The sequence below is a fragment of the Dipteris shenzhenensis genome, chromosome 13, assembly GCF_047967505.1.
Source record: "Dipteris shenzhenensis isolate YYH24624 ecotype China chromosome 13, Dip_SZ_1.0, whole genome shotgun sequence".
In the NCBI taxonomy this organism is placed as follows: Eukaryota; Viridiplantae; Streptophyta; class Polypodiopsida; order Gleicheniales; family Dipteridaceae; genus Dipteris; species Dipteris shenzhenensis.
This window is the reverse complement of record NC_141608.1, coordinates 33,575,375-33,589,720: the sequence shown is the minus strand read 5'-3', so window position 1 is coordinate 33,589,720 and position 14,346 is coordinate 33,575,375. Positions and strand designations below refer to the sequence as shown.

Sequence of the window (14,346 nt, the reverse complement as noted above, 5' to 3'; positions counted from 1 at the left end):
TAACTCCCGCTTAGACAACGGGCTTAGACAACGGCTTTTCTTATGGTGGTGTTTGGCTGGTGCTTTGCCAACGGGTTCTTTCATGGCTATCAGGCACATTACTTCTTCGCATTGTCCATCTTGTTCGCATCCAAGGGTGACAGTTCTTCATCTACTCTAGACCTACCCACTTGCCCGTGCCTTTCTTGCTAGATTGGGGACTTATCTTCTTGCCCATTTTCCTTGGCAGGCAGTTTTGCTTGTTTGGGAGATATGCCCCCACCTTCGACTACATTCAGTTTTTCAGTTGGTGTCGGTATTGGGCTCTTTGGTCATTATATCATGGCTGTACTTCTCGGCTCTATGGACACTCTGCTATGTATGTTTATCATTTCTTATGTTCCTCCCTACTTTGCTCTCTGCAGGACACACATTGCATGGGAGATCTTTCGGCGGTCCAACTTGGAAGTGTTCTTTGAGTTTTTTAAGTTCTTTTGTACTAGCCATTCTTTAGTCGAGCAACATTTACTACTTTTAGTTGTCAATATTCATTGTAAGTAGTAGCTGTCCCATTTTGGGACAGCTATGAATGTAAATGTTTTCTTGATGCGAAATTTATTTTACAAAAAAAAATAAAAATGTGTGTGTGTGTGTGTGTGTGTGTGTGTGTGGAGGTTCATTACATAGACTACAATGTATATTTGTCATATACTGAGATTTTTTGTCATATACTGAGATTTTCAGCTGATGTACTTTTGAGTTCCCCATTGAGGGGAAGCTATTGTGTAATATAAAGAATCATCATTTTCACCCCCCCAAAATAAGTGTGTGTGTTCATTACTATGTTTACTCATCTTACAATGAAATCTTTTGATATTGTAATTGCATGTCTCCTCTTTGTGGACAGCTTTTTGTAATATAAACATACATGGATTTCCCCCCCCCCTCCAAAAAAAAAAGTGAGCGTGTGTGTGTGTGTGTGTTCATTACTCTATTTACTTGTCTTATAATGAAATCTTTTGATATTGTAATTGACCAATATGATCTTTGTGAAGTGAAGCTGAAATGCCGAGTTCTGCTTTATCAAATGCAGCTCTTTCATCAGTGGATACAGATGTTGATCTAGCTCTTTTGCCTCTGATGCATGTGCCAGAGTCTTCTTCTGTTCGGGATGCAGAAGTGCCTTTTTTACTGGAATCTTTTCATCCCATGTTACAGCAGGTTTTTGACCCTGTGATTCAGAAATTTCCGGTACCAGCCTATATCAAGAAGAATCACAAGGGCAAAAAACAGCTGGTTTTTATTTATGGTGTGGTTTCATCACTGCATCAATTTTTACAGAGCAATAATTTGAAGCTGGAGGATGCTGTGTTTGATCCTCCTCCAGCTTGATATGTAACTTTTTACTTGTAGGCCTCATGACTTTTGCTTTGAGGCTTTACTTGTAAATTTTTTTCTTGTACTTATTTCGTGGGTTTTTACCTCTTTTTGAGGTTTCCCACACAGAAATATAAGATTTCACTAAAAAAAAGGTGTGTGTGTTCACCAGGGTGTGTGTGTGTGTGTGTGTGTGTGTGGCGTGATGGAGACGGAGAGCTCTCTAGCTCCCTCCTCCCTGCCCGTACCCTTGTCCCCTGTACCTCCTCATCTTTCCTCTCATCCCTCCCCGTACCTATCCGTACAGCCTCTTCAATCTGTACACATTCCGCCCACCGTACAGCTCCCGTTTTCTCCCGTACAGCCTCTATCAGCCTCCGTACCTGCCCCGTCTGCATCCGTACCTGTCCTGCCATCTCCTGTACAGCATCCACTGCTTTCTGTCCCCTTCCCACAGCATCCAATGCTGCTCCAGCCCTCCTCTGCTCCTGGCCTGCTGCTGTCCGTACCATCTCTGCAGTCGACTCTTCCGTTTCAGGTGCCCAATGTGCAGCCTCTGCAGTCTGTACATCCTTTTGTCTCTGCTTCAGCTGTTTGCTCCTCTGCTCAGCCCCTTCCTGCCTCCATTCCCTATGCCCCCGTCCCCTCTCCGTTCTCTGTGCCTGTTTCCTTTTCTTCTCCTTCCTTTTCCAGCCCTTCATCTCCTACTTTGCATTATGCTCAGAAAAGGGATTCCCTTTCCCCATTACTTTTGGAAGGGGTGAAGGCTGCCAAATTAGATTCTTCTGCCTTCCCCTCTTCTTCACTTCAACATGATTTGCTTCGTCAACTGTGTGGTGATTCGGTGACCTCGCCTTCTGCTGCTGGATTTTCCTTACGAAGAACTCTTTCCCCTGACACTTTCCTTCAGAGTATTCGCCAAGAACAACAACTTGGTGTTTGCCTTTATTTTATGGGAAGAGTTATGACGATGGCTTCTTTGCAAGCTTGGTCCTCCGCTGCTGCAGTGGGTGTCGGGAAGATTACTTCTTTTGTGTTCATGGGCAAGGGGTTCTATTTTGCTCATTGTGCCTCTATGGACACTGTCTTCCACTTGCTTACTTTGGGTGAAGTTCATGGAGCAGGTCACTTTGCAATTGTTATGCCTTGGGATCCTCTTTTTGATCCAAGCCGCTCCCTCCTCCACTTCTGTCATGTTTGGGTTACCCTCAAAGATTTGCCGGTCCCGCCTCTTCAGCATGTTCCTTCTCTTGCAGCCTTGCTAGGCCGTGTTCTTTTCATTCCAAAGCAGGACTTCTTGGTCACAAGCAGAGATATTCGGGTATGTGTTCTTTGGGATATGGAGTATCTTATACCTCCATGCCTGGACGTGGACTTTGAATTGCCTCATCCTCTCCGGATTTCTCTTCGCTTTGCCTCCTTTCCTAATGCTTGCTATAAATGTCGCCAGTCAGGCCATTTTGCTAGAGCATGCCCATCGTCTTCTTCTCTAGCTCCTGCTCTGCAAACTTCTTCTCCTTCTGTACCGGTTCATGCGGTTCCTCTTTCTTCCTCCAACACACAGGAAATCCGGCATTGTTTCAAGCCTTCTAAAGTCTGGAGGAAAGTTCAGGATGCTACGTTGGTTAAGGATTCTAATCCTTTTGCTGTTTTATCAGTTCCGGATCCACTCCCTACAATGTCAGATTGTCAGGTTTCTTGTGATCCAGTTCATGTTGCTACTTCAACGCCTAAAGTTGTTCTGTTAGATTCATCTTCACTGATGCAAAATGCTGCTGTTATGCAAGATGTGGAAGAAAATCTACAGTCTCCTTCAACTCCAGATACTAGCATTCCGAATGCAGATATTTATCTGGAGTTTCATGTTCCTTCCCTTGAGAAGCTTGTTGATATGCTTGCCCCTTTACAGAGCCTCTCAGTCTCGAATACTGTTGTTCCTTTTTCCCTCGAATCTTTTCATCCTTGGTTGCAGCAGGTTTTTGATCCTGTGGTTCAGAAGTTTCGGCTTCCAGCTTACATTAAGAAGAATCACAAGGGGAAAAAACGACTTTGTTTTATTGATGGGGATGTCACTCTGTTCCATCACTTTTTACAAGTCAATAATTTGAAAATGGATGATGTTCTGTTGGATTCTCCTCCAACTGATATGTAAATTTTTACTTGGTTGCCTCATGAGTTTTTTTCTCTAAGGTCTTACTTGTAAATTTTATCTTTGTACTTATTGGTGGATTTTCACCTCTTTTTGAGGTTTCCCACGCAGAAATAAAAGATTTCACTAAAAAATTGTGTGTGTTTTCGAGAAATAGTTACAATGTATTTCTGCTCAGGATGATATTGTTGGAAATAATGATATGGAGTCTTGCTCCTCTCCAGATACTTCTGTTCAGACAGTGGCTGCAGTGCGGGCATCTACTTTGGAGACTGGCTGTATTCAGAATACTGAGGTTCCTTTTTGTTTGGATTCTTTTCATCCATGGTTGTGGCAGGTTTTTGACCCTTTGGTTCAGAAGTTCAGGATACCAGCTTATCTCAAGAAAAATTATTAAGGGCAAAAAGCAACTTTGTTTCATTGAAGGGGCCACTTTCCCTTGTCTCATTTTTTGGAAGTGAATAATCTTAAGATGGAGGATATACTGCTTGATCCTCCCCCTCGTTAATGTATATTTTTTTACTTTCTAGTGATCTCTGGGAAGTTTTTCTCCCAAGAGTTTCACTTGTAATCTTTTTACTTTGTACTTCATGGTGGGTTTTCTCCTCTTTTGAGGTTTCCCACACAAAAATATATGGTTTCACAAAAAAAGTGTGTGTTTTCACCACACAAAAAAGTATGTGTATGTGGGTGAGATAGCGAAATCTGCCTGTACAATCTCATGAGAGACCGAGGGCTTACTCCGAATCATCTTGGTCCGCATAATCACCTATAGCCTCTCAAAACTCTCCCAATTGATTGCCGATAGGTAACTCCCCCAAGAGGGTGTTGCATACATGGCTGTCAGCCTCGCAAGTGTATTGAATAGCCATCCCTTCATCGGAGGTTCTTGGGAATGTGCATGAAAGCACTGTTGCTCTAGTCGAGCCAGAGATTTCTGCCCTCATGTAAGTTGTGCCCTCACTGCATGAATCATCGTGAAAACTGACCCCATGAAGACTGCCCCTAGATAGGTGTATGATTGTACGATCTTAACTAGATCCCCTCTGTAAGTGAAGCTATGTCGATGAATCGATGCCTATGCGGTCTTGAAGATCATAACCTTAGTCTCGCCAAGGTTGACTGTCAAGTCTCTTTGCGTGCAAAACACCTATAGGGCCTTTTAGTGTCTCTATAACCCTATCACTAAAGAGGATATGAGAACTATCATCTACGTACAACACTATCTGTATCATCAAAATCAGCAAGCAAGGATCCCTTCCCTCCTAGGCGATCAATGAAAGTCGTGATCTCATCAATATTAAGCCCAAAGAGTGTCAGTGAGAGGGGGCAGATGGATGTGATGGGCCTGGGAGAGAAGACATATCAGGTGGTGCCTAAGTCAAGGTGTCATAGAGCGAGGTCACGTAAATGCGCCAGACGCCTCAATTTGTAATGGGAATGGGTGACTTACCCTTAGAGAGAAGCCCCCATGCATTGGTGGGATCCCCTCAAAAAGATCCGATCACCTCCTTCATCCTAGAGGGAAAGCCCGTCTCTTATGACATAAAGCGACGTGATATCCCTTGCACCTCAAGCATCGTACGACGAAAGGTGTCCCAAAGCCCACTCACATATGAGGTGAGCTCTCGCCACTCATCATCAACCCATGGGTTCTAGGGCATCTTCTTAGCTAGGGGGATGCGTTCTAGCTGTGGGGAAGGGTCTGGCAATGGCATCCCAAACCAATGATACTAGAGTGCCTGAGGCATGAGCAAGGTCTGCATCATCTTCGAGGGGGGTCAGTAGCTCACGAGACAAGTGGCTCATGTAAACTGCATCAAGGGCATGGTTGAAGTGTGTCTACACATGGTGGGGAATGGAGGGTCCCGTCCTGTGGCTGACAATGCTGAATGCCAGATAGGAGAGGTCAGCGCCAAGTGGGAGAGAGGGATAGTAAGATCATGTGCATGCAAGACAGGGGCTAGGGAACCCATAAGGTAGTATATTGTACTCGTCCCCCCTCCATGTGGGAAATAGGTGAGCCCTCTAATTACAACCACCCATGAAGACCGTTATATATGCCCAGTAGGTATCGACCGGATCCTGTGACGTGGTGCATCCTATGAGTGCCTCACTATCCCAAGCTTTGCCAAATCCATCTCTAGTACTCCGAGGGGTATAGATCCAATTCCCAAAGTCAAGTAAATCCACCTGTCTGCTCCCCGTGCACGCATTGAAGTCGCCTAGGAGGAAGATCTCCCCCTGCCTAGAGCATCCATGATATCACTATATATTGTCTCATATAGGCTATGACCCTCTGTGGTAACCTCATGCATGTATGATGATGTGTCCAAGAGGGAAGAAGCATACTACAATGAAAATCGATCGTGTGTCAGGCGACTGAACATGTGGTGTGTGTTCATCCTTCAGCATCACAGATAAAAGAGGACCGCCACTCCTCCAGAGCCTCATATTGTTGTCGCTCCTCATCTCCCTTCTATGAGCTGACTCCGAGGTGTATCCTATTACTGTGAGCAGTCAGCAGTCTCCTCTCTAGGCTAACATGTGAACCTCTGTTAGTATAGGTCTCTGAGAAACCCCATGGTCAGACCAGAGGGTACCATTATAGTTCATCACTGCCATATGCAATTTGTTCTCATGGGCCCGACACCGTCATTGGTTGTCCACTTCCCTTTCTTCTCTTCCTATCCTTTCAGCCCTCTCTCGGATAATCACTTTGCCATCTCTATAGGCAACTCACTTCCCTTCCTGCCTCGCTGCCATCACACGTACCATCCTCTCCCTCTGGTGTTCTTCTTGTAGAAATGTGATCCAGAATCTCACTACTAGTGGCGGCCTTTTCGGTGCATCAGCCTTGCCCACCTTCCAAGCTGCTTTGCAAGGTTGACAGCCATATTGGTGAACAGTGCTTTGGAATATGCCATCACACGTACCATCCCTTCCCTCCGGTGTTCTTCTTGTAAGAGTGTGAGGTCATCATCCAAATAAGTCCTGGTTCCCTTCAACATTGCCCTCATGCTCATGAGGTTATACCTGTTGGTTTTTGTCCAGAATCTCACTACTAGTGGCCTTGTCGGTGTGTCGGACTTGCCCACCCTCCAAGCTGCCTTGCAACTAAGGTTGACAGCCATATTGGTGAACAGTGCTTTGGCAACTGCTGTAGGGGTGTCACCTACTGCTAGGCCTCTGACCAGAACATTTAAGGACTTGCTGTCCCGTCTCTTGTCCTCCTCCAAGGCATCTGAAAATATCTCCTTCTTGGGGGCTGATGTGCCTTTCGTAACCACCTCTTTCCACTCCATCATCTTCGCTTCTCCCTAGGTGATTTGCTGCGTGAGCTCAGCATGTTTCCCTTGCATGGTGGCCTGCATAGCTGCCATTCTTTCCTGAGATTAGCATTTACTGTTTTGAGCTCTTCCATGGCTTGAGAGAGAGAGTTGTGCCTTGAGAGTTGGGGTGAGGGAGTAAAGGTACAAACACCTCAAAATCTTAAGACTTTGAGACACAAGAAGCTTCCAAACATATAACCAAACTTTAAACCAGTGTACTTCTAAGTCCAAAAAGTTCAAGCACAGGACAATTTAAAAATTAACCACCATAATGATTTGATCTAGAGAGTGTATCTCGGAGCTTTTCACAAGAAGCTCCACCCCCTTGTCTATCTCCCCCCTTTTTGGGTGGCAGCCTCTTCTTCATCGGAGGTCTCGCAGTTTGTCTTGGCGGTATGGCGGCTCCCTGCCCGGAACCGGAGGCCCAGTCGGACCCTCCCTCTCCAGAGGCCTACCGCGTTACCTTGACAGAGCAACAGTCGTCTCGGGTACAAGAGGTTGCCAATGACTTTGCCCTTACTTCCGTCTATGGCAGAGTCATTGGACACTCCCCCTCCAGATCAGCCATCAGGGACTGGCTCCAGTCCACTCTCATGCTAGAGGACAGCCACATTGAGGAGGTGGCCCTTATGGGAAGGGGCATCTTCTGGCTTAAACTCTCCACTGCGAAAGCTGCGAGCAACCTGATTGCTGGTTCCCCCACATCTGTGGATGGAAAGATCATCATGATAGTCCCTTGGTACCGTGGATTCAGCGCAGCGGATTTTGATGCTCGTTTTCGCATACCTCGCCACCCAGTGACGCTAGTTTTTCCAGGCCTTGCTGCTGAGTTGCGGCCGATAGTCAGGGACCTGGGCTCCCACTTTGGCTGGGTAATGCATGACACTTTCGCCGACGCGGTTACTGCGGCAGAAGCCCCTCGAGTCCGTGTGGCTGTGGCAGACCCTGCGACTCTCCCTACAGTGATTGAGATCGTGACAGACGCTGGCAGCATTACCCAGAGCATGGTAGTCACAGGACAGCCAGGCGCCTGAGGTGTCACGGCTTTGGGCACCTGGCTGCTTTTTGCCCACGATTCTCCAGTTCCTCTCGGCCCCCCCCGCCCCCCTCCGCCCCCTCCCCCCCCCCTCCGGGCAGCCACGTCAGGAGGAGCAGAGGCAGCCGGAGTCCGGTCCAGAGATGGCTGGCGGCTGGACTGAGGTCAGAAGGAAAAGAGGAAAGAATAAGAAGATTTCTGTAAAAGGCAAGGAGGCAGAGGTTACCCAACCTGCAGCAGCGCCTCAGAGACCTGACAGGCAGCCGCCCCAGGGTCCTGGGAGAGCTTCTTCTTCGACTGTAGCCCGCCCTCCGCAGACTCAGGTCCCCCTCTCTTCCGCTCCCCAGTCCCCTTCCACTCAGTCCCAGCCCCTTCCCCAGTTGCACCCCCCTCTTCCCGACCCGCAGCATCAGCCCCCGCCTCTTCCTCTTCGGCCCCCTCCTCTTCCTTCTCACCCCCAATCCCAGGTTCAGCCCCATCCCCCTCCCCCCGCCCCTCTCAACTCTCCTGCAGTGTCAGCTGCACCGTTGATTCCTCAGCCGCGAGCAGCCCCCACTCCCCCTCCTCCGCCCCCCCCGCTAGTCGCTTCCGTGGAGTCTGAGTTGCCTACCCCTCAGCCTCCTCCCCCTTCCCCACCCCAGGCAGGACACCCCGAGTCTACACCACCCCTGGAGCAGTCTTCCCTGTCTGCTAGCCCGACCCCCTCAGTTGTAGACTCTGGCGGGTCTCAGCTTCAAGAGAGAGAGCTTCCTCGCGACTTCTACAGATCTGGCCCCTGGGACTACTTACATGTGGCTGACCTTGGAACCTTCCCTGCTTGTCTCGACATCAGTATCTTCCTGCTCCGTAAAGGGGCGGATGGGAAGATCGTAGCCTTGGCCCCGAGGGATGGCCCTAGCTTTGCTTTCACATCTCTCAGCGACGGCACCGAGACTTGGACAGACGACTCGGTCTGGGAGGCTCTCAGAGAGCAGACGCACGCTCAGGTTTGCTCCTGGATAGGCCCGTCAGGTGGACAGCTTCTCGAGACTCAGTGGTCCGAGGGTGACGTGCGCCTGCGGTGGCGCTGCGCCGCCAAGCGCTTCAGATTGATTGTGATCCTCAGGCCCCCTCTGTCGTGGCCCCTTCCCCAGGATGTCAGAGCCTGGACTCCTCAAAAACTCCGAGCCTTCTACGGGATGACTACCTCAGAGATCTCGAGCTGGCTCGAGAAAGCGTTTGTCCATGGCACTAAAGGCCTCACGCCTTTGCTAAAAGTTTTGAAGAACGGGCAGGACGACCCCGCCTCCCCCTCCAAACCCTCTCAAAAGCGTCAGCGCCTCCATTCCGAAATGTCAGCTTCTTCATCGACATCAGCCGCGAGCAGACAGTTGTTCGCAGCCTACCAGTCCTCACCATGAGCTTACACCTTGTCTCCTGGAACGTGAACGGGTTTCATTCTTCTGGCACCCGTGGTCCTAGGAAGCTCATCTTGAGACAGGAACTTCAGCCAGCAGTGATTGGTCACTTGGATATACTTCTGCTCCAGGAGCATAAGCTTTCAGTGGCTCATTCCCGTAGCTGCGGGAAGATCCTCCCTGGACGCTCTCACACTTATTGGGAGCCCTCGATTGGCGCACAGGGGAGGAGTGGCGGTGTCTATACTTCCGTGTGCGAGCTGTTTGCCCAGGGAGTTTTTGGTCATGATACGTTGATTCCAGGCCGTGCACTTTGGGTTGGCCTAGAGTTGGAGGGTTCCAAAATAGGAATCCTCAACATCTATGCTCCCACAAACCTCCGATGCAGAGCCACTTTCTGGAGGACACTCACAGGGATTCTCCCAGACATGGATTCCTGGATTGTTGGAGGTGACTTCAACAATCTGGAGACCTTGGAGGACCAGCAGGGCAGAGGACCAGAGTTTATAGGTATGGCTCAGGCAGAGCAGTCCGCTTAGGACTCCTTTATCTTCGCGACAGGAGGTAGGGACAGCTGGAGAGACCCGTCCTTCCGCCGTTGGCACGGGAGCTTGGACTTCTCGTGGGGCTTCCACAGGGAAGGAGGCAGACTCCTGGAGAGACTGCATAGATTTTATGTCAATGATTGGGCCATCAGCAAAGGTGGTCAGGCGGGTATAGTGCCAGGGACGACGACACTCTCCGACCACGCGCCTATGCTCTTATCATTAGACTCGGCAGCTCAGTCCCTTCCTCCCCATTCATGCCGGATTCCCGACTCCATCTTCTTGAGGGAGGTGGTGCGCAGTAGTATCGGTAGCCTTTGGGACAGAGATTGGGGCGAGTGCGTGGATCTGGTAGATTCGGTGGCGCAGGCTTTGCAGGAGTCCAGCCAGATTTGCCAGCTCGCAGCCCTTCAAGTTCGCCAGGAGTGGTGGGGCAGAGAGAGAGCTCTTCGTAGGGACCTCGCCTCCATTCACCGACTCCAACCACTGTTGCATCCATACGCGTACGGCCGTTTTTTCCGTACGGATTCCGTACGGCCATACGTACGGACGTTCGTACGGATTTCCGTACGTGACTTTTTTTGGGGTGAAAAAATCGGGATGCGTACCTTAAGGCTTATATTGTTGCTTGGCTGCTATGTTCGAATCCGGATTCCGTACGACATCCTTGCGAAGGCTTCCGAACTGTTCGCCATCGACCGACTCTCTGCTTGCAGGCTGCACACCGACCATTGCTGCCTCGGCCCTCAAGAGCCTATTTAGGCTGACGTTTGAACTTTGCCCTCTATTTAGGCAGGCTGCAGGCTGCAGCCCTTTGCCCTCTTCTTCAGCACCTTGCTGCCCTCTTCTTCAGTCCCGACTCCCGAGTCCCCTCAGCCCTTCACTCTTCTTCAGTTTGCCCTCTTCTTCAGCACCTTGCTGCCCTCTATTTAGACAGCCCTTTGCCCTCTTCTACTTGCTTTGGAGGTGAGTGGTCACCGTACAGTTGCAGCCCGCAGCTTGCCTCTACGCTCTACCTGCTCCAAGTGTCAAGGTAAATGCAATGGCTGCTTTTTTTTCCTGTTTTGCAGCAAGTGCTCTCTCTTTAGTTGATGCCATCTAACAGGGCAGCCTGCAAGGACTTCAAGCCCTCTTTGGAAATTGTTCCTTTGCCCAATGCCTTATTTGCCCTCTTTTGCAAATTTGCAGCTTGCAGATCTACAAATGGGAAGACAAAAAGGACCAGAATGGGAATTTGTAGAGGCCTAGAAGCCTTTGGGGAAGGGCCAATTCACTTGTAAATGTAAATATTGCCCTCATTCATGGGATGGAGGACCGACCCGTATAAGGGCACATTTTCTTGGGCTCACACGCTTAGGGGTTGACAAGTATACTGCTCCTCCTGAAAATGTGAAAGATACTTGTCGAAGATTGCAGGCAAAGGTGGCCCTAAAAACTACTGCAAAACAGCTTGTTGAAGATGTGGCTGATTTGGGAGATGCCTCAGTGAGTGGTACTGCAAGTGGAAATGCATCTGGCAGTGCATATGAGCCAAAGCAAAAGAAGTTGAAGACGTCAAAGGGAACCTTGGAAAAGGCATGGGAGTCACAAGCACGGAAGGATGCATACATTGCTCTCCGTCGTTTTTTCTTTGCAGAGGATATTCCTCATTGGAAGGTGAGGAGCCCTTATTTTTTGGAGATGGTTCGTGCCATTGGCCAAGTTGGGCCTACCGTCAAGCCTCCATCCTACAATGTTTTGCGCACAACGGAGCTAACTAATGAAGCAGTATGCATAGATCAAGAGATGCTACAGTTTCGGGATAAGTGGAAAAAATATGGCTGCACCATAACTTGTGATGGTTGGTCTGACACTCGACGCCGGCCTATAATCAATATTATGGTCTCATGCATATTTGGTTTAGCCTTCTTGAAGTCCGTGGACACAAGTGGGCAGTATAAGTCAGGGGAGTACATCTTTGGGATACTGAAAGATGCCATTCTTGATGTTGGGGCTGAAAATGTGGTGCAGGTGTGTATGGACAATGCATCTAACTGTGTGCGGGCAGGAGAATTGGTGGAGGAAGAGTGGCCTCACATTTTCTATACTAGATGCACATGCCATTGCCTTGACCTCTTGTTTGAGGACATTGGAAAGCTTCCATGGGTAAAGCCAGTGTTGGTACATGCTAACATGATTGTGACATTTGTTACCCGGAAACACACCGTGTTAGCAATGTATAGAAAATTCAGCAAGAAGGAATTGGTGAAGCCAGCACAAACACGGTTTGCTTACATGTTTATCATGTTAGCAAACTTGTTGGATGAGAGGGTATACAATGGATTGCGTCGCATGGTTGTCAGTGATGAGTATTGCAAGAAGAAGGTGTCACGCACTGTGAAAGCACAACAGGTGTCTTCTATAATATTGGGTGCTTCATTTTGGCAAGATGCAAGACTCATTGCGAAGCTTTGTGCACCTATTTTGAAGATCCTTCGCCTGGCTGATAGGGAAGGGGCTACCATGGGACTTGTATATGAACTCACTGATCGGATGGTCGAGAAGATGGCAACTATTGATGGGATTGAATCCTCAAAGCTGGCTGATGTTAGAGCCTTATGTGTTGACAGGTGGAATATGATGCATTCTCCATTGCATGCGGCAGCATTTGTTCTCCATCCTATTTGGAGAGAGAAAAATCCAGATAGTGACAAGGAGGTGCACGATGGGTGGATGGATGCCATAGAGCGGTACACCAAGTATGATGTTGATAGCCAAGGCACCTTATGTGATGAGTTGGATATTTACAAATCCATGTCAGGCACATTTGCTCGTGCGATTGCAAAGGATGAAAAGAGAATGCACCAAGGGGTGAAATGGTGGGAGACATTTGGGGCTCACACACCAAATTTACAGCGGTTAGCTCTTCGAGTGCTCTCGCAAGGCACATGTGCTTCTCCTTGTGAGAGGAATTGGAGCACATTCTCTCTTATCCATACTAAAAGAAGGAATAGGCTGCTTCCAAAGAATACCGAGAAATTAGTATACATCCATACTAATTTGCGTCTCATTTCCAAAATCAAGGAAAGGGGATTTGAGAAGATAGAAGTGACCCTAGAAATGATCAACAAGGAGAAGGATGATGATAGGCTGCTAGCGAGGCAAGCAGATACAGAGGGAGAAGACATTGCAGCCCCTATTGTTACACTTACAGGAACGATGGATGTTGCTGCAGCTTCAAGCAGCTCTAGTCTTTTGGAGTTCCATATGGCGAGGCAGATGAGGATGATAGTGATGAGGAGGAGGAGGAGGATGAGGAGGGTGCAGGCATTGATGCAGATGATGATGAGGATGAGGATGAGCAAGAGGATGAGAATGAAGATGCAGCTTGAGGCTGTGGCACACTGGCAGCCTTTTCTTTATGATGTTTTGCCTTTCATGTTTTGGTGTAGTTACAACTTACTAATACGGTGTACCTACTTCCTTTGAAGTTTGATCATGATGTTTTGGACCTTTTGGTGTAGTATTGATTATTGATCTATGATCTATGATTCCATCTATGATGTATCAAAATCTAGAATCCAGATGACTACAGTCTCTGGAGGCTGGAGTCTTTCATGAATGAAGAATCACGATTCACGACTCATGACTCATGACTCATGATTGACGACTTTAAAATTAATACAATTATACAAGTTTCAAGTTTCAGTTTAATAGTAAATACCTCTGTGTCAATTTAATGTGTACAATGATCAATGATCAATCTATATTTTTCTGAAATTTTTTGGATAAAACTAGGGTCACATATGTTTCAGCCCCAAGGGCTGAACCATACTCCAATCATACTTCCGTACTCGTATGACGTATGCGTATGGTAACGTATGGAAAAAACTATGACTCCAGCAGGCAGCCCCGGGCTCGGAGGAGCTTCGGATCCAGGCCCTTCGAGCCAGAGCCCTTCTTGAGGAGACTCTCCAGCGCCGCTCAGAGTTTTCCTATCACGCCTCCCTCTCATACTGGGCTCGGAAGGGCGACCGGATGAGCAGGGAGTTCTTCAGGACGCATGGCCAGAGAGCAGCAGGTGATCAGCTACGGAGTCTTAGGACAGCGGAGGGGCACATCGTTACTGATCCGGGTGAGGTCTTGGGGTTGGCTACCGACTTCTACAGGACTCTTTTCCAGCAGGAGCAGCTTGCCCCTCGTACTCGACGTTCCCGCGAGGAGGTGTGGAGGCACATTCCAGCCCTTGTTCAGCCCAGCATGCAGGCAACGTTGATGGCACCGTTCACTACTGACGAGATGCTGGAGGCCTTGATGGCCATCGATGGGCAGAAATGCCCTGGCGAGGATGGGCTCTCGCGCTTTCTTCACCTCCTTCTGGATCAGATCCATCAACCCCTCCTAGCAGCCCTTCAGAGGATTTTCAGCAGCGGATATATGCCAGAGAGCCTCTCCTCGGGACTGATTTGCCTCATCCCGAAGGGAGGAGATCGACAGGAGATCTGTCAGTGGCGCCCGATCACTCTCCTCACCACTGCCTACAAAATCCTTG

General features: G+C 48.7%; 1 protein-coding gene and 1 pseudogene across 5 annotated transcripts in view; one reads left to right on the top strand and one right to left on the bottom strand.

Moving 5' to 3' along the window:
- The window catches only part of LOC147895320 (ADP-ribosylation factor GTPase-activating protein AGD12-like), a 91,868-nt gene that overhangs the window by 18,400 nt on the left and 59,122 nt on the right, over positions 1-14,346 (bottom strand). The window lies entirely within an intron of this gene.
- On the top strand, positions 11,019-13,186 carry LOC147895321 (uncharacterized; annotated as a pseudogene).